Source organism: Eubalaena glacialis, chromosome 2 (assembly GCF_028564815.1).
Source record: "Eubalaena glacialis isolate mEubGla1 chromosome 2, mEubGla1.1.hap2.+ XY, whole genome shotgun sequence".
Taxonomy (NCBI): domain Eukaryota; kingdom Metazoa; phylum Chordata; class Mammalia; order Artiodactyla; family Balaenidae; genus Eubalaena; species Eubalaena glacialis.
Window position 1 is genome coordinate 79,220,457 of NC_083717.1, and position 14,693 is coordinate 79,235,149.

Consider the following 14,693-nt stretch of genomic DNA (forward strand, 5'->3'; position numbering starts at 1 on the left):
AATTTGTGATTCAGAAAGGGCTAAAACATGTAATAGATGTTATAGGAATTCAAGAAGGGAAAGCTCCTAAATGTCTTGAGAAATAAGGAAAAACTTCATGGGGAAGGAAAAAATACATTTGAAGGATTTGACCTGGGCCTTAAAGAATATGTAACATTTGGCAAACATTGGGAAACAAAAGAATCATTTTTATTTGGAGGGAAGGGAAGAGGAGACTGGGATGTCCCATACAGTGGTTAACAGTGGGTAGCAGGGAGTAATAAGGAGTGAAGGACAGTGAGAAAACATCGAAGGCTCCTTGAACTTTGGAGAAGTACTATATTTTTTTTTAATTTTTAAGGAAAATTCATCCAACAGCAGTAAGTAAAATGAATAGGAAGAGGACCTCTGTGTGCAGAGGTCCCAGCTAAGAAACTATTTTGGTAATTAGACATTTAAAGCATTTGAAAGAAACAAAATTATACTTTGAAAGACAATATAGTATTGTGCAAAGAACACCCACTTTAGACTCCGATCTGGGTTTGATTCCTGGTTCCACCACCTAACAGCTGTGCAAACTTGGGTAAGTAACTTACCTACCCTGAGCCTCAATTTCTATTTGTCAAATGGAGAAACCCATATTGTAGAGTTGTCATGACAATCAATAGGTGGTAAATATGATTATTTTTAAATCCTCTAATTCATAGTTTTTGCAAATTTAGAGTAGGCTTCACTGTAGTTAGGCCCTGCCTTTGGGAGGCCTCATAACCAGAGTTGTTTGCCAGTAGAATGGAAAGTCTTGTAGGGTAGTGTATTCTTCATCACTAATAAGCATTCACTCAGAGGCTGAATGAGACCACACATCATGGATACTGTAGAAAAAGATTCTGGCATTGGCTGAGACATTTGTTATGAACTGAATGTTTGTGTCCTCCCAAAATTCATGTTAAAACCCCACTCCCTAATGTGATGGTATAAGGAGGTGGAGCCTTTGGTAGGTAATTAGGATTACACGAGGTCATGAGGGTGGAGCCCTCTTGAACAGGATTAGTGCCCTTGTAAGAGTCACCAGAGAGCTCGCTTTCTCTCTCTGCTCTCTGCCATGTAAGAATACAATAAGTCAGCAGCCTGCAACCTAGAAGAGGGCTTCTCAAGAACCCAACCATGCTAGCACCCTCATCTCAGAATTCCAGCCTCCAGAACTGTGAGAAATAAATTTCTGTTGTTTATACACAATCCCATTCTATGGTATTTCTCATATACCATATGCCTGAACAGATAAGACAACACTGAAGGAGATGATTTCTCCAGTGCTAGAATTCTGTTGTTGAAGACTAAAATAATCTTTATAGATGTTACTTCCTAGTAGGAACTTATAGATCAATCAATCATTTAGCACGTAGCCCATCGAGGAGGTGTTATCTAAACCCTTGTTACTCAAAGTGCAATCCATGGCCATGGATTAACATCACCAGTATTACTTGGAAACGTATAAAATGCAGAATCACAGGCCACACCCCACAGCTACTGAATTAGAATCTGCATTTTAACAAGATCCCCAGGAGATTGGTATGCATGTTAAAATTTGAGAAGTACTGATCTGGGCTTTACAGGATTGTAAGGAACAGTCTCATGTTATTTCAGTTAATGAGTCTCTATTGTGGATATAGAGGAGGAGGTCATTGCAAGAAAAGGAAATAGTCTCAAAAGCCATATAGCCAGGCCATGGAGAACTGGGGTGTCATTAAGGAAACAACAGCACTTTAGCAATCTGCTTACTTCCTCATACAGACAACAGTAGACTTTCATTTCTCCCCATTCTAGTGCTCCAGGACTGCAGTCACTCTTGCTACTGCTCCGGGCAAGAACAATGAAATAACCCTTTCAAAGCAAGTGTCTCATTCAAACTCTCCAAGAGAAGTCTTTGTTGGTATTGGCCAGTTATGGGGCACCTGGGCACCACTCTTGGCCAAAGCTCTCATAATAGGCTCACTCATCTTCTTGCCAGGTCCTTTGCTACCTTTGGGTGTAATCAACTGTGGTTATGGTGCTGAGATCCTATAAACCTGAGCATGGCCACCTGTGCTTAAGGGCTGCTACTGGTCTATTTGTTCAGAAAGGGGCTGTGAGCAAGTCAGGCACCCAAACATTAGGCCCTATATTACAAGGATCCAAATATTTGTTTATCAGTTTTGTATAAGAATATGAAAGAACTTACCTTAGGTAGGTTAGATAATGAGCTGAATTGGAGAGAAGATGGAGAGGGAAAAATAATGATTCAAAGATACTTAGAAATGTAGTTTTCAAGCACTCTCATCTAGTGTGAAATTATGTTACAGAGCTTAGTCTTTATTAACTGACTATCTTATTTCAGAGTTTGGGTGGAGTAACTAAAATTTTGTGCATGAAAAGCTTATTTTTAAATTTGTAAGTAACATATTTCTGATGTGATGGCAAACATGTTTCCTGCTATTCAGTAACCTGATATAAAAGCATCATATTACAGTAAGAATACTGAAAACAACAGAGATAATAAACAAGAAGTGCCATCAGCCACTGCCATTGTCAAGAGAAGTAAATAATTTAAATAGGTTTATACTAATGGAAGACACATGGCAGAGCTTGAAATAGAAATGCAGCAATTAACATCTCCACCTGCACCTCACACCTAACACCTCATCACTCAACACTTTCCAACCTACTCCTGTCTGGGAGTCCTTTTAAACCTGCACAAGCTAACTTCCCAGAATGAAGGTAATTCCCCAAAGTATCGAAGTTGCTTCTTTTTCAATCTTGTTCACCTTATAATAGCTTTAAGCTCACTTACAGGGATGGATACCTTCACACCAAGAGCTTCATTATGTACTTATCATGCATCCTCTCCCACTCATCTCAAGTACTAAGGAGAATGACAACAGTGTCTAAAGTGCCTCCTTAACAAAGTTAGGTACTAGGATTTAGAGAAATCAAGAGGAAGCATATTGTATACCTCAACTTGGTATTTTAGTTGAAATAACATTTTGAATGATTAAAGAAAAACACAGTGCCAGATAAAATAGCAGTTCTCTCTTTCACACATAACTCAATCTTTGTGACTACATTTAAAATGATTTTATGAAGCCAGAAATTTTTTGAGCTCAATATTTTGGCAACTGCTAAGTCTGACTGCTTAAGACATTTGCTGAATCTAGAGTTAATAACCTCTAGCTAGGCCTGATATTTTGCCTAGCTAAAAACCTAGAGATCAGTCAAGGATTATTCTGCTGTCCTTTCATTTTTCTCCGTTCAAAACAATATTACACAACATGCAAATACCACCACACTGGCTGCAGTCCAACCCTTGTGCAGTTTTAGTCCTCTGCTTGTGACATAATTTTTTTATGTTCAAGTGAAACTACACACTCTGACATTTTGGGGGCAAATCCAGAGGATTTTGCCTACAACAGATATGTTCTTCAAAGGAGGATGGAGTTCTAACCTTCTTATAATTGCTGTTTGGGCTGAAATGTTCAATAATGATGGTATCCTATCATAACTCCATTATCTCATTTGAGACAGTTTATTAGGCAGGTCTTTCTTTGTCCTTTACTGGAGACAATAAACAGAAACCTGGCATAAATTTCAAACAAAGTTACTTTGGATCCATGATTGCTATAATGTGAAATTTGTCTTTCATAGAAAGGTGCACAAAATCTGGGCAAGACCTACAAAACATGGTTAATAGCCACAAATTATTTTCATCTTTTTCTCAAGAGACAGGGAAAACATTGTATCCTAAGTGTCTGGGGTTTGATAGCCTATGAAGGGAAAATTGACAAGGATCTCCTGAAACAGTGACCTTCAATCAAGCTATGGAAAGGTTTTACAGTTGCCCTTCTTCCATCTTACCAACTCCACCGCCACACATGCTACAGACTCTTTAAACACTCATTATATGGCATATTCTTGCCTGGTCTTGGCCACAGCAAGCTATCAGTTAATTGATTATCTTCTAAACTGTTACCCCTCCCACAAATATTTTCACTTTAGTTAGGGACCTTATAAGGACCAATGCAAGCTCAAGGCCTAATGAAATGAATAAAAAAATCATGACATTTTTGGGACCACAACTGATATGTCCCCTAGTAAAAATAAACTAATCATTGAAGATCATCAGACTAAAGGTCAGACTCACCCAGTGCCAGACTAAGTGAGTAGAATCTGGAATTAGTTGCTCTGAATGGAATGAGAACCTTCAGACATCTGTAGGTCCACTATGTAGCTACCTTCTTCTCTGGCCCCCACCATCAGTGCTTACTCAACAGGACATAGATTCTACCTCAGTTCCTAGTTTGAATTGTCATTCCCACTGCTGGGTCTAAAACCCTTTCTAGGACCCCAAGCTACTTGACTGTCTCCATAACCATCCTACCCTACTAGGCCAAGATTTAGATTGAACCCTGTGATTTGACTATCTGGACACTAAACCCTTACACACTTACCAACAGGAAAAGAAGCATAAAAATCATAATAAAAAATCATAAAATTTTAAAATATATATAATTTTATGATATATATATATCATATCTCATGGCTTGTCAATACAGAATGTTCAACAGAACATTTAGCCTATGTACCAGATCTTGTACTAGACACTAGGGATCTAAAGATAAATAAATAAACTAGGGTCCCTGAGCTCAAATTGTTATAGTCAGTTGGAAAAAATACATACACAAAACTAATTTCACTAAAATATAACAAGTGCTATAAGCAGTTTGATACAGGGTCCTATGAAAGCCCAGAGGAACACTTAACTAGCTCTTAGGTAGCTAACTAACTTTCAACCTGAAGGAAGTGGGTGAAAGGGAAGGTTTCTCTGAGGAGATAATGTCTTAACTAATTCTTAACAAATGAATAGATGTTCTTTTGGTAAAAAAAGAGAGAGGAAAGGAGCTAAAATTCTTGTATGGCTGAGTAATCTGTTGGACCAACACATTTGTAGTTTATAACAACTATAAACTCTAAATACAATACAAAATAATCACCCGTAGGCACTGAAGGGTGACAAAAGCAGGCAATTTATGGAAGAAAAATTATACTTGGGTGAAGAGAATGGCATGGAGTTCATTTACCATTTTTATAGCTTTTAACCTGAGGGGAAGCTACAGTTGGAACAACATAGGGTGGCTAAAACTCTGATAGAAAATTCACAGTAATTCTGGCCTGAATAACCAGAGGACAGAGTTTGGAGCAACTGGAAAACAGGACCAGAGAGGAAGAGCCCAGAATTCTGTGTATAAATTCTACCCAAATCTCTAGCTGACCAATGAATTATTCATGCATGGGCAGGCTTCAAGCAACTCAGCTAATGATGGATATGAGATTTGCTGTATTTCCCAAAAGACAAAATTTTCAGATTGAGTCTGACAAACAATTTCCTGTTAAAATAACTCTTTGGAGGAATATAGTAGAATCCAGAGTCTCCATAACATTAGTATTCACATTGTCCAAGGTAAGACCCAAAGTTACTTGACATATGCAGTAATAGGAAAATGTGACTCATTATCAAAATAAAAAGCCATCAATGAAGGTTTTGTGATGATCCAAATGTTGGAATAAGCAAACAAGGAATTTAAAGCAGCTATTCTAACTATCAACAGTGAAATTTTGAAAAATTCATTAGGTGGGCTGAACAGCAGAATGGAGATGACAAAGGAACTTCAGAGAGCTTGAAGACAAATCACTAGAAATGATTCCATCTAAACAATAAAGAGAAAAAGGTTGAAAATACGAACAGAGACTCAGGGACCTATGGGAAAATATCAGTAGTTCTAATATATGTGATATATGAGTTATTGAGGTCACAGAAAGAGAGGAGATTTAGAATGGGACAAAAGAAATATTTTTTAAAATAATGGCTAAAAACTCTCCAAATTTGGTGAAAAAAATAAATTTACAGCTTCAAGAAGCTCAGTGACCACAACACATTATAAATATGAAGAAAATCATGCCTACACATGATCATCAAATCCTTGAGAACAGAAGATAATGAAAAAAACCTGAAAGCAGTCAAAGAAAATTGACACATAAAGGGCAACAATAATTTGAATTACTACTTACTTCTCTTCAGAAATAATGGAGGAGAATGGACAATGGGACATCTTTAAAGTGCTAAAAGGAAAAACCTTTAACCCAGAATTCTTTATCCAGCAAAAATATATGTCAATAATGAAAGCAAAATTAAGATATTTTCAAATAAAAGAAAAATATGCAAACTTGTCACTAGGAGACCTGTGCAAATTTATCATCAGGAGACCTGAACTATAAAAAATATTATAGAAGATTTTCAGGCAGAAATGAAATAATACCAGATGGATCTTCAAGAAAAAATAAAAAGCATCAGAAATGGCAAATATTGGAGTAAATATAAAATAGTAATTTTCTCTCTTAATGTCTTTTTAAAAGAAGGTAAAGTGCATTTCAAGCAAAGGAAACAGCATAAGCAAAGGCCTGAAGATGGGAAATAACATGGTGTGATAAGGAAGTACAAGCAGTTTATTTCTTGTAATGTTACGTGTGATCAGAAGATTGACAGGCATGCCCGCCATGCTGAGGAGCCTGGTCTTAATCTTTAGGTGAAGGTTCTCCAGCCAGAAGATGAAATTGTGAGGTCTGTATGTATGTAGATCACTCAGGCTACTCAGTGAAGGATAAATTTGAAGGGGCAGGAAACTCAAGCTATTGCAGTGATCAAAGAGAGATATTAAAGAAAGCACATCAAGAGAACATGATCTGGAGAAGTAATAGTATAGAAGTTTGAGAGAACAGTGTTAACAATTTTTTGGAGGTAAGATCTGTATGAATTAGAGGTTGTGAGTGAAGTAGAAAAAATATCACTTGGATCATTAAAAATTTGGGGGGAGTTTTCCCTCAATATAGACCAATTTACTGCCTAAATTTCTGGTAACATTGTATTGGGCACTAATTCCTGCTACCTGTCTCATTCATAGCCCCTACTTATTGCTCAAACCTCCTACTTAATACCAGGGTGACTGTGCCCCATCATCCCCTTGGCAACAGCTATTTTGACTAGGCTGCATGGTAAGGAGAGGAACTGAACAGTCAATGCATAAACCTAGCAAGATCCTATGACGTATCCAGTACCAAAAAATGAACTGAGCCAATCAGATTTTCTCTCTCATGAATTTGAACCAAGAAATCCCCAAAGAATAGGTCATTTAACAGTGGAAGCCAAGGCTAAAACTTCATGTCAAAGAGAGAGGCTAGATGCCTTATGAAATTCTAAGAACTGAATAAGAAATATGGAAAGAAGCAGGCACCCCACAAGAGAGTGACACTATAGTTCCAGAGAGAGGGAAAAAGAATAAGCTGATATGCTAGAACTTCCTTGGTTTCTGTGCCTGGCATATAATAAAGACTAAATAAACTTTTTGTTGTTGTATGGAGGAATAAATAAATGAACACACAAATTAAATGAATGAAGATGACTTTCTAGTGCCAGTTTTTATAAAGCAAAATTTCGTACAGCCTTGTTTTCTACTTCCTCAGAAATTCCTATCCTCCTTATTGTTCCATTTCTATTCCTACACTACACTCACCTCCACTGCATCACATTTCATGAAGTTCCTTGAACATCTGTATTCTTTTCAAACTAAAAAGCTGAGCTAAATGACTGCCAACTTTGTTGCAATTTTTTCAGTATCTCTGTTTCCCAAAAGGTCAGAAATTCTCAGTATGTACCCATACCAGTGGTGGATAAATTTTTGGACTCAAGATCAAACAGCCTTTACAAGTATTAACAGATGTATAGCCTGAAGACCTTCTGCAGTTTTGAATCACTCAAAATTTGGAGGCTGCACCCCTTCTAGAATCACTCTTGTTCTGAAACCATCTGTGTCCTCTGCACGTATCAAGTCTGTGAGGGCATCTTTGGGTAGATCTCCAGGCTGCTACTCTTTTATACTTTTCCTAGACCAGGTGTTTTGTTTGAATCAGAGCCTAAGTGGAGTGAGGAATGATGATAGTACCTGATCATCACTACAACAAGACTTCCTGTACTCCAGCTCTGAAACTTTGCCACATTTAGTTTAGAATAACACAGCAAAGTATCTGAGCCAGTGGCAGAGACCTCAAGCACAGAGACTCCAAACTACAGTAGAAAAGTATTTTGTACCGCCACAAATTCTAAAAAGTATTTGTATCCCCTTTTGCACCACTGAGTTGAATAGAGGAATAAAGAAAAGTTTTTTCTTTAAAAAAAACTTTTAAAAACTCTTAAAAAGAAAGGAGATGTTTTCTCACTTCTGCTCCTTAGAATTGCATACTGCTACACATTCTGCTTGAAGGAGGAAATTAGACAGATGAAGAAGGAAACAGAGGTGATTAGCCTGTCACTGGAAAGGAATATTAAAGGATGGGAAAACAGAACACATTTGTCAGTTCCTTACATAACCAGGTGAAATAATTACATTTAATTGTTTCTGAATTATTTAACTACGACATACCCGCAAATCCTTAAGAAAGCCACATTTGTCCCTGAGGAGAGTATTTCAGTCCAATGTAAACTCTTGCTTATTTTTCTTGTACAGAGGCTTTTTAAAAAGTAATTTACTATCTCTTTAGGAACTCATTGCACTGGACCAGTGTTTAGGTGTGTTTATTTCTGCCACCCCTAACCGCAACACCAACTTTTCTCCAGGACACAGGGCTTCTCTTTTCTTTCTCTTTAATAAAATACTGAATATTCTGAACCATAATATTTGCCCCTACTTCCTTCCTTGACCACAGATGGGTAGATGGAAGATTGTTGTTTCAAGTAAAACAGACAACCACAGAAAAGAAAATTATTCTTAACATTTTTATTTTTTAAAACCAGCTACCATGAAATTCATTTTCTAAAATGAGCAGAGGTGGTCATGTGGCTCATTTGTTTACTAGCTATGTGACAATTACACTTAACCTCTCTGAGCCTTAGTTTTCTAAACTGAAAAATGAGGATAACAATACTTCCTATTTCATAAGGTTACTGTAAAATGTGACAGCAATAATATGAAGTGTTAGAAGAGTTCCTTGCATATTATTAGCTATTATTTTTATGGGGTCACAAGAGTAGTGACCACCAATAATAGCACCAAGAAAAGGGGAAGGAGTGGTATTTTAGTACTGAGTTGAAAGTTCATGTTTAAACTTTTAAAATTCTAGACTCTGGGCTTCATCACAGGGGTCGACATGAAATTAAATCTATGTCAGTGTAATAGAAAACCTCACTTGTCAAAAAAAAACATAGTTGATAAAAAAAGTTGGGTATCGGCATATATGACAAATTGGGAAGGTCAATAAGAACTCATAACTTTTTTTAAAAAGAACTATCTTTTCCACCTCTGCCTCTAAAATTATCAGCATTTTTGCCTATCAGTAACTCTCCTGTGTACCTAGAATTAACATTAAAGATTTCCTATTAAAGTGAACATTTTTGTAATTATGATTATCTTTTTATATACTTTATATTAATTTTTCTTTTGCATAGTCTCACTTCCTTTCACAGACTCACATTTTACATCAATTCTTAAAATAATAATAATTATTATTGTTATTTTGCTGCTCAAATATCATAGCTTGAGCAATGGGAACATTTAAGGGACTACAGACTTTTGGTTTTTGTATTACTCCCCAATAAAATTAACCAGGAAATCTTGGAAGAAAGTAAACAGCATGAGGCCACTTTTTAAAAAATTTTTCCAAATTTCTACTTATTGCTCAAGGTACAAAAGAAGCATTCCTGGTGCATAGGTTAGTGGCTGGGGTGTTAGTAAATGACTGACCTAAAAGTCTAAAGGCCTGGCCCTCTTGCCTCAAGTTGGGAAAACTATCAGTGTGATTTATATTCCAGAGGACCCAGCCCCATTCTTAAGTCAGACTTAACCTGCGACCGCATCATTGCATGCTCTTTCCCCTTCCCTATCCTGCTTCCTTCTATCTCTCTTTTTTTTTTAACTCGTATTTATTATAGAAAAATCCAACAGATTTTATTACATTTGAAAACTTTGCCATGGACTTCTATGTTATTGTATCCATAGAAATCTAATCTATTTAATGTCCTAAAGGCTAAATTTGTAAAACTGAGCTATATTTCTTCTATTTTTTTATTCCATTAAAGAGTCAAAATTAAATAGTTTACTCTTTTTTGATGTTAGAAGAAACTGTTCTTTGTTAACATATGATTTAAAATACACATTTATAAACAGTGATTGTGTTGAAATTCAAATCTTTAGATTGTTTTGTACTCATGATAGTTGTTCAAAACGTTTCCACAGGACTTATATGCTATTTTAGTACTGATCGCTGGTTGGTTTTCAGAATGGGTTCAGGTTTCCTCCAAGCTAACCTAAAAGACACAGAATTCTGGTAGCCCCTTGCTTAAACATGCATCATTTATAATGATTTTCCACATGATTATCCCAAATAGCCACAGAAGAGCACAATTTTAGGTGTAAGTTTTCTTTAGAAAATGCTGAAATCTCTGCCCCGACTCAGTAAGAATGCTTCATCATTTGTATTGTTAAGCACATAGCAGAGCAGAGACTCACAATTGGAAATGCCACAGGAACCAGTGCCTGGGTAGGAAAAACAGAACAGTAATTGACAAATTGCTGGAGGCTCAGTACAGACAACTCTGAGAGTTAAAAAACTCCAAAGAAATTCAGTCATGGAGGGTACCCACATACTGTGAGATTTACCTCTAGGAGTCTGACCAGATTCCCACAGTATATACTGGAGAGAAATCCCCTTGGTCTTCCTTCACGGGGAGAGGAAAAGGAACCATTTTAAATACACCAGAGCACCGCCCTTCTATCTCTTTTAACTTTCTTCCGGAAGTACACTCCCTCAATAAATCACCTGCATCTGAATCCTTGTCTCAGCTTCTGCTCCTAGAGAACCTCAGAATGTGTTAGGAATGGGCTAGGAAGCGGACTCGAAGGATGGTATTCACGAGCTGAATCACCTGCTGGCCAGCTGCCAATGAGGACCTCACCGCTGTGGGTAGGTAGAGTATTGGTAGTCCTGGTATCCTGAAGCAGTAAAATCATTAAGGCTTCCCAATTGTGGCTAATTGGGATATGATCTGGAAGGAGATGCACTGGCTTGTTCAATATCTCTGGCATTTGAGAGGTACGGGAGAAGTAGTAATTACAAGGATTGTGGAATTGCCTAGTTGTTGCTGAACACCATCAATGTTTTGAAGTGAAAAAAGAAAATGATAGGCTAAAGATGAGCACTCATCAATTCAAAGCAAAGTGTGAATACTAAAGATCCTATTAGGTAGCACTTAAAGAAGTCATCATTGGTTGAGGACCTCATCTTAAGAGCAGCAGAATTTTAGAAAATATTGCATTTTCAAACCTAGAAAGTTTCCTATGCCAAAATCAGGGCCCTGATATGGAAAGAATGAGACCCTGAGACTTGAGTTAAGGATTCTGGGTAGATCCAGCTCAGAACTTTGAACCCCTGGTATATCTGAACCCTCTGAGCCTACAGATATGCCCCATTCATTCTTGTTAGAAGATGAGCACTGCTCTGCTTGAAGAATATGCAGATGTTTCAAATAGACAGGCGACTTACAAAACAATGCTTACCCTTCTTGGGATCTGCCACCAACTTATGTCCAGATCAACAACTAGAGTAAAATCTCAACATAATTAGGGAGTGTCGGGTTTGCTAAGGCAGAAGAGAAATGAGCAACAAATGAGCTGTAGCATCTCAACAACATAGAGTGACCAAAAACCGGGACCATATCCATGGAAGTAGACCCTGAGGATGCTGAATCACAGGGAACAGAATACAAAGCAGACTGAAGAAGAGTCTGTTGATATAGAGGCACTCTCCTATAACATTGGAATTAACACCCTGGCAAGGATCTTGACATCCAGTTCTAGTAAGTTTCTGGGATGGTTCTTAGAAGCTTTGAAAAAGCAATGGCCTATGTTAAATGAAGTGGAAAATTCAACAGCTAATTATATTGCCTGGTATGGCCCTGAAGACATGCTATCTACCAAAGCAATACAAAATGCAATGGTGAAGATGGGCTGCAGCAGCAGGGAGATGCTCAGTAGTGCCTGTTCTCTGTAAGAAGAGGCTGACAGTAAGAAATTTCGTAACACAACTAGGCTCCCTAATAGTGATGGTATAATCCTGGAATAGTAGAGGCCAGGTGGCAGCACCTAACTGTCAGAAGCAAGGTGGGTGTAATCATTCTCTTGGGTAGCAAGGCAACTAGGGAAGCCCAACCCACAGTAATTTATAGAACATGATGTATCCAGGAGCTAGATAGGGATCCAACAAAGTATTACTCACTATAAACAATCAATCAGGGACATATATTACTGGATCAGCAAAAGATTGGGGTCAGCTGCCCCAGTAGGAAGAAATAATCCCTTGCCTAGTTTCCAGATCTAAGACAGTTCTCAGACTCAGAACCCATCAATTAGGGAGGCCAGATTCCTTGAAGAAGGACACTGCAATACAACAGCAAATGTGTACCACAGTGATTCCCCAGTCCTCCCCCACAAAGACTTTTCTCAGGTAATTATAAACTGAGGAAAGGGAATACATACAAGTTTTTGAGGGATGTTGGATGTAAGGTCTGAATGAACAGAGTTGAATACCCCATGGCCCAAAATGTTATCACAACACCTCTGTTAGAATAAGGAATAGAATTCTGTTAGAGTAAGGAAGTCAGATAAAAAATGGAATCTTGGCCCAAGTCCATCTCATAGTGCCTCCATTGGTTCCAAGAATAAAAATAAATATAAAATGATCTAAGGGTCATTTCCCTGGTATCTAAATACATAATTGGAGTGGACATTCTCAGCAACTGGCAGAACCCTCATATTGGTTTCCTGACCTATGAAAGAAAAACAATTATAATAGAAAAGGCCAAGTGGAAACCCCTGATATTGCCCTCCCCATCCTTGGAAGACTGTAAAATCAAAAACAATACTGCTCTAGTGGGAACAGCAGAGATTAGTACCATCCTCAAAGACTTAAATGATGAAGGCTTGAAGGTACCCATTTTTTTTGTTTGTTTTTGTTTTTTGTTTTAAACATCTTTATTAGAGTATAATTGCTTTACAATGGTGTGTCAGTTTCTGCTTTATAACAAAGTGAATCAGTTATACATATACATATGTCCCCATATCTCTTCCCTCTTGCATCTCCCTCCCTCCCACCCTCCCTATCCCACCCCTCTAGGTGATCACAAAGCACCGAGCTGATCTCCCTGTGCTATGCGGCTGCTTCCCAGTAGCTATCTATTTTACGTTTGGTAGTGTATATATGTCCATGCCACTCTCTCACTTTGTCCCAGATTACCCTTCCCTCTCCCCATATCCTCAAGTCCATTCTCTAGTAGGTCTGCATCTTTATTCCCGTCTTGCCCCTAGGTTCTTCTGACCATTTTCTTTTTTTTTCTTAGATTCCATATTTATGTGTTAGCATACAGTATTTCTTTTTCTCTTTCTGACTTACTTCACTCTGTATGACAATCTCTAGGTCCATCCACCTCACTACAAATAACTCAGTTTCGTTCCTTTTTATGGCTGAGTAATATTCCATTGTATATATATGCCACTTCTTTATCCATTCATCTGTTGATGGACACTTAGTTTGCTTCCATGCTCTGGCTATTGTAAATAGAGCTGCAATGAACATTTTGGTACATGACTCTTTTTGAATTATGGTTTTCTCAGGGTATATGCCCAGTACTGGGATTGCTGGGTCGTATGGTAGTTCTATTTTTAGTTTTTTAAGGAACCTCCATACTGTTCTCCATAGTGGCTGTATCAATTTACATTCCCACCAACAGTGCAAGAGGGTTCCCTTTTCTCCACACCCTCTCCAGCATTTATTGTTTGTAGATTTTTTGATGATGACCATTCTGACCGGTGTGAGATGATACTCATTGTAGTTTTGATTTGCATTTCTCTAATGATTAATGATGTTGAGCATTCTTTCATGTGTCTGTTGGCAATCTGTATATCTTCTTTGGAGAAATGTCTATTTAGGTCTTCTGCCGAGTTTTGGATTGGATTGTTTGTTTTTTTGATATTGAGCTGAATGAGTTGCTTGTATGTTTTGGAGATTAATCCTTTGTCAGTTGCTTCATTTGCAAATATTTTCTCCCATTCTGAGGGTTGTCTTTTGGTCTTGTTTATGGTTTCTTTTGCTGTGCAAAAGCTTTTAGGTTTCATTAGGTCCCATTTGTTTATTTTTGTTTTTATTTCCATTTCTCTAGGAGCTGGGTCAAAAAGGATCTTGCTGTGATTTATGTCATAGAGTGTTCTGTCTATATTTTCCTCTAAGAGTTTGATGGTGTCTGGCCTTACATTTAGGTCTTTAATCCATTTTGAGTTTATTTTTGTGTATGGTGTTAGGGAGTGTTCTAATTTCATTCTTTTACATGTAGCTGTCCAGTTTTCCCAGCACCACTTATTGAAGAGGCTGTCTTTTCTCCACTGTATATTCTTGCCTCCTTTATCAAAGATAAGGTGACCATATGTGAGTGGGTTTATCTCTGGGCTTTCTATCCTGTTCCATTGATCTATATTTCTGTTCTTGTGCCAGTACCATACTGTCTTGATTACTGTAGCTTTGTAGTATAGTCTGAAGTCTGGGAGCCTGATTCCTCCAGCTCCGTTTTTCTTTCTCAAGATTGCTTT

The 14,693-nt window shown here is 37.6% G+C and overlaps 1 long non-coding RNA gene across 1 annotated transcript in view; it reads right to left on the minus strand.

The window, feature by feature from the left end:
- Positions 1-14,693, minus strand: part of LOC133084141 (uncharacterized) — a 131,210-nt gene that overhangs the window by 10,858 nt on the left and 105,659 nt on the right. The gene's annotated exons all lie outside the window — the stretch shown is intronic.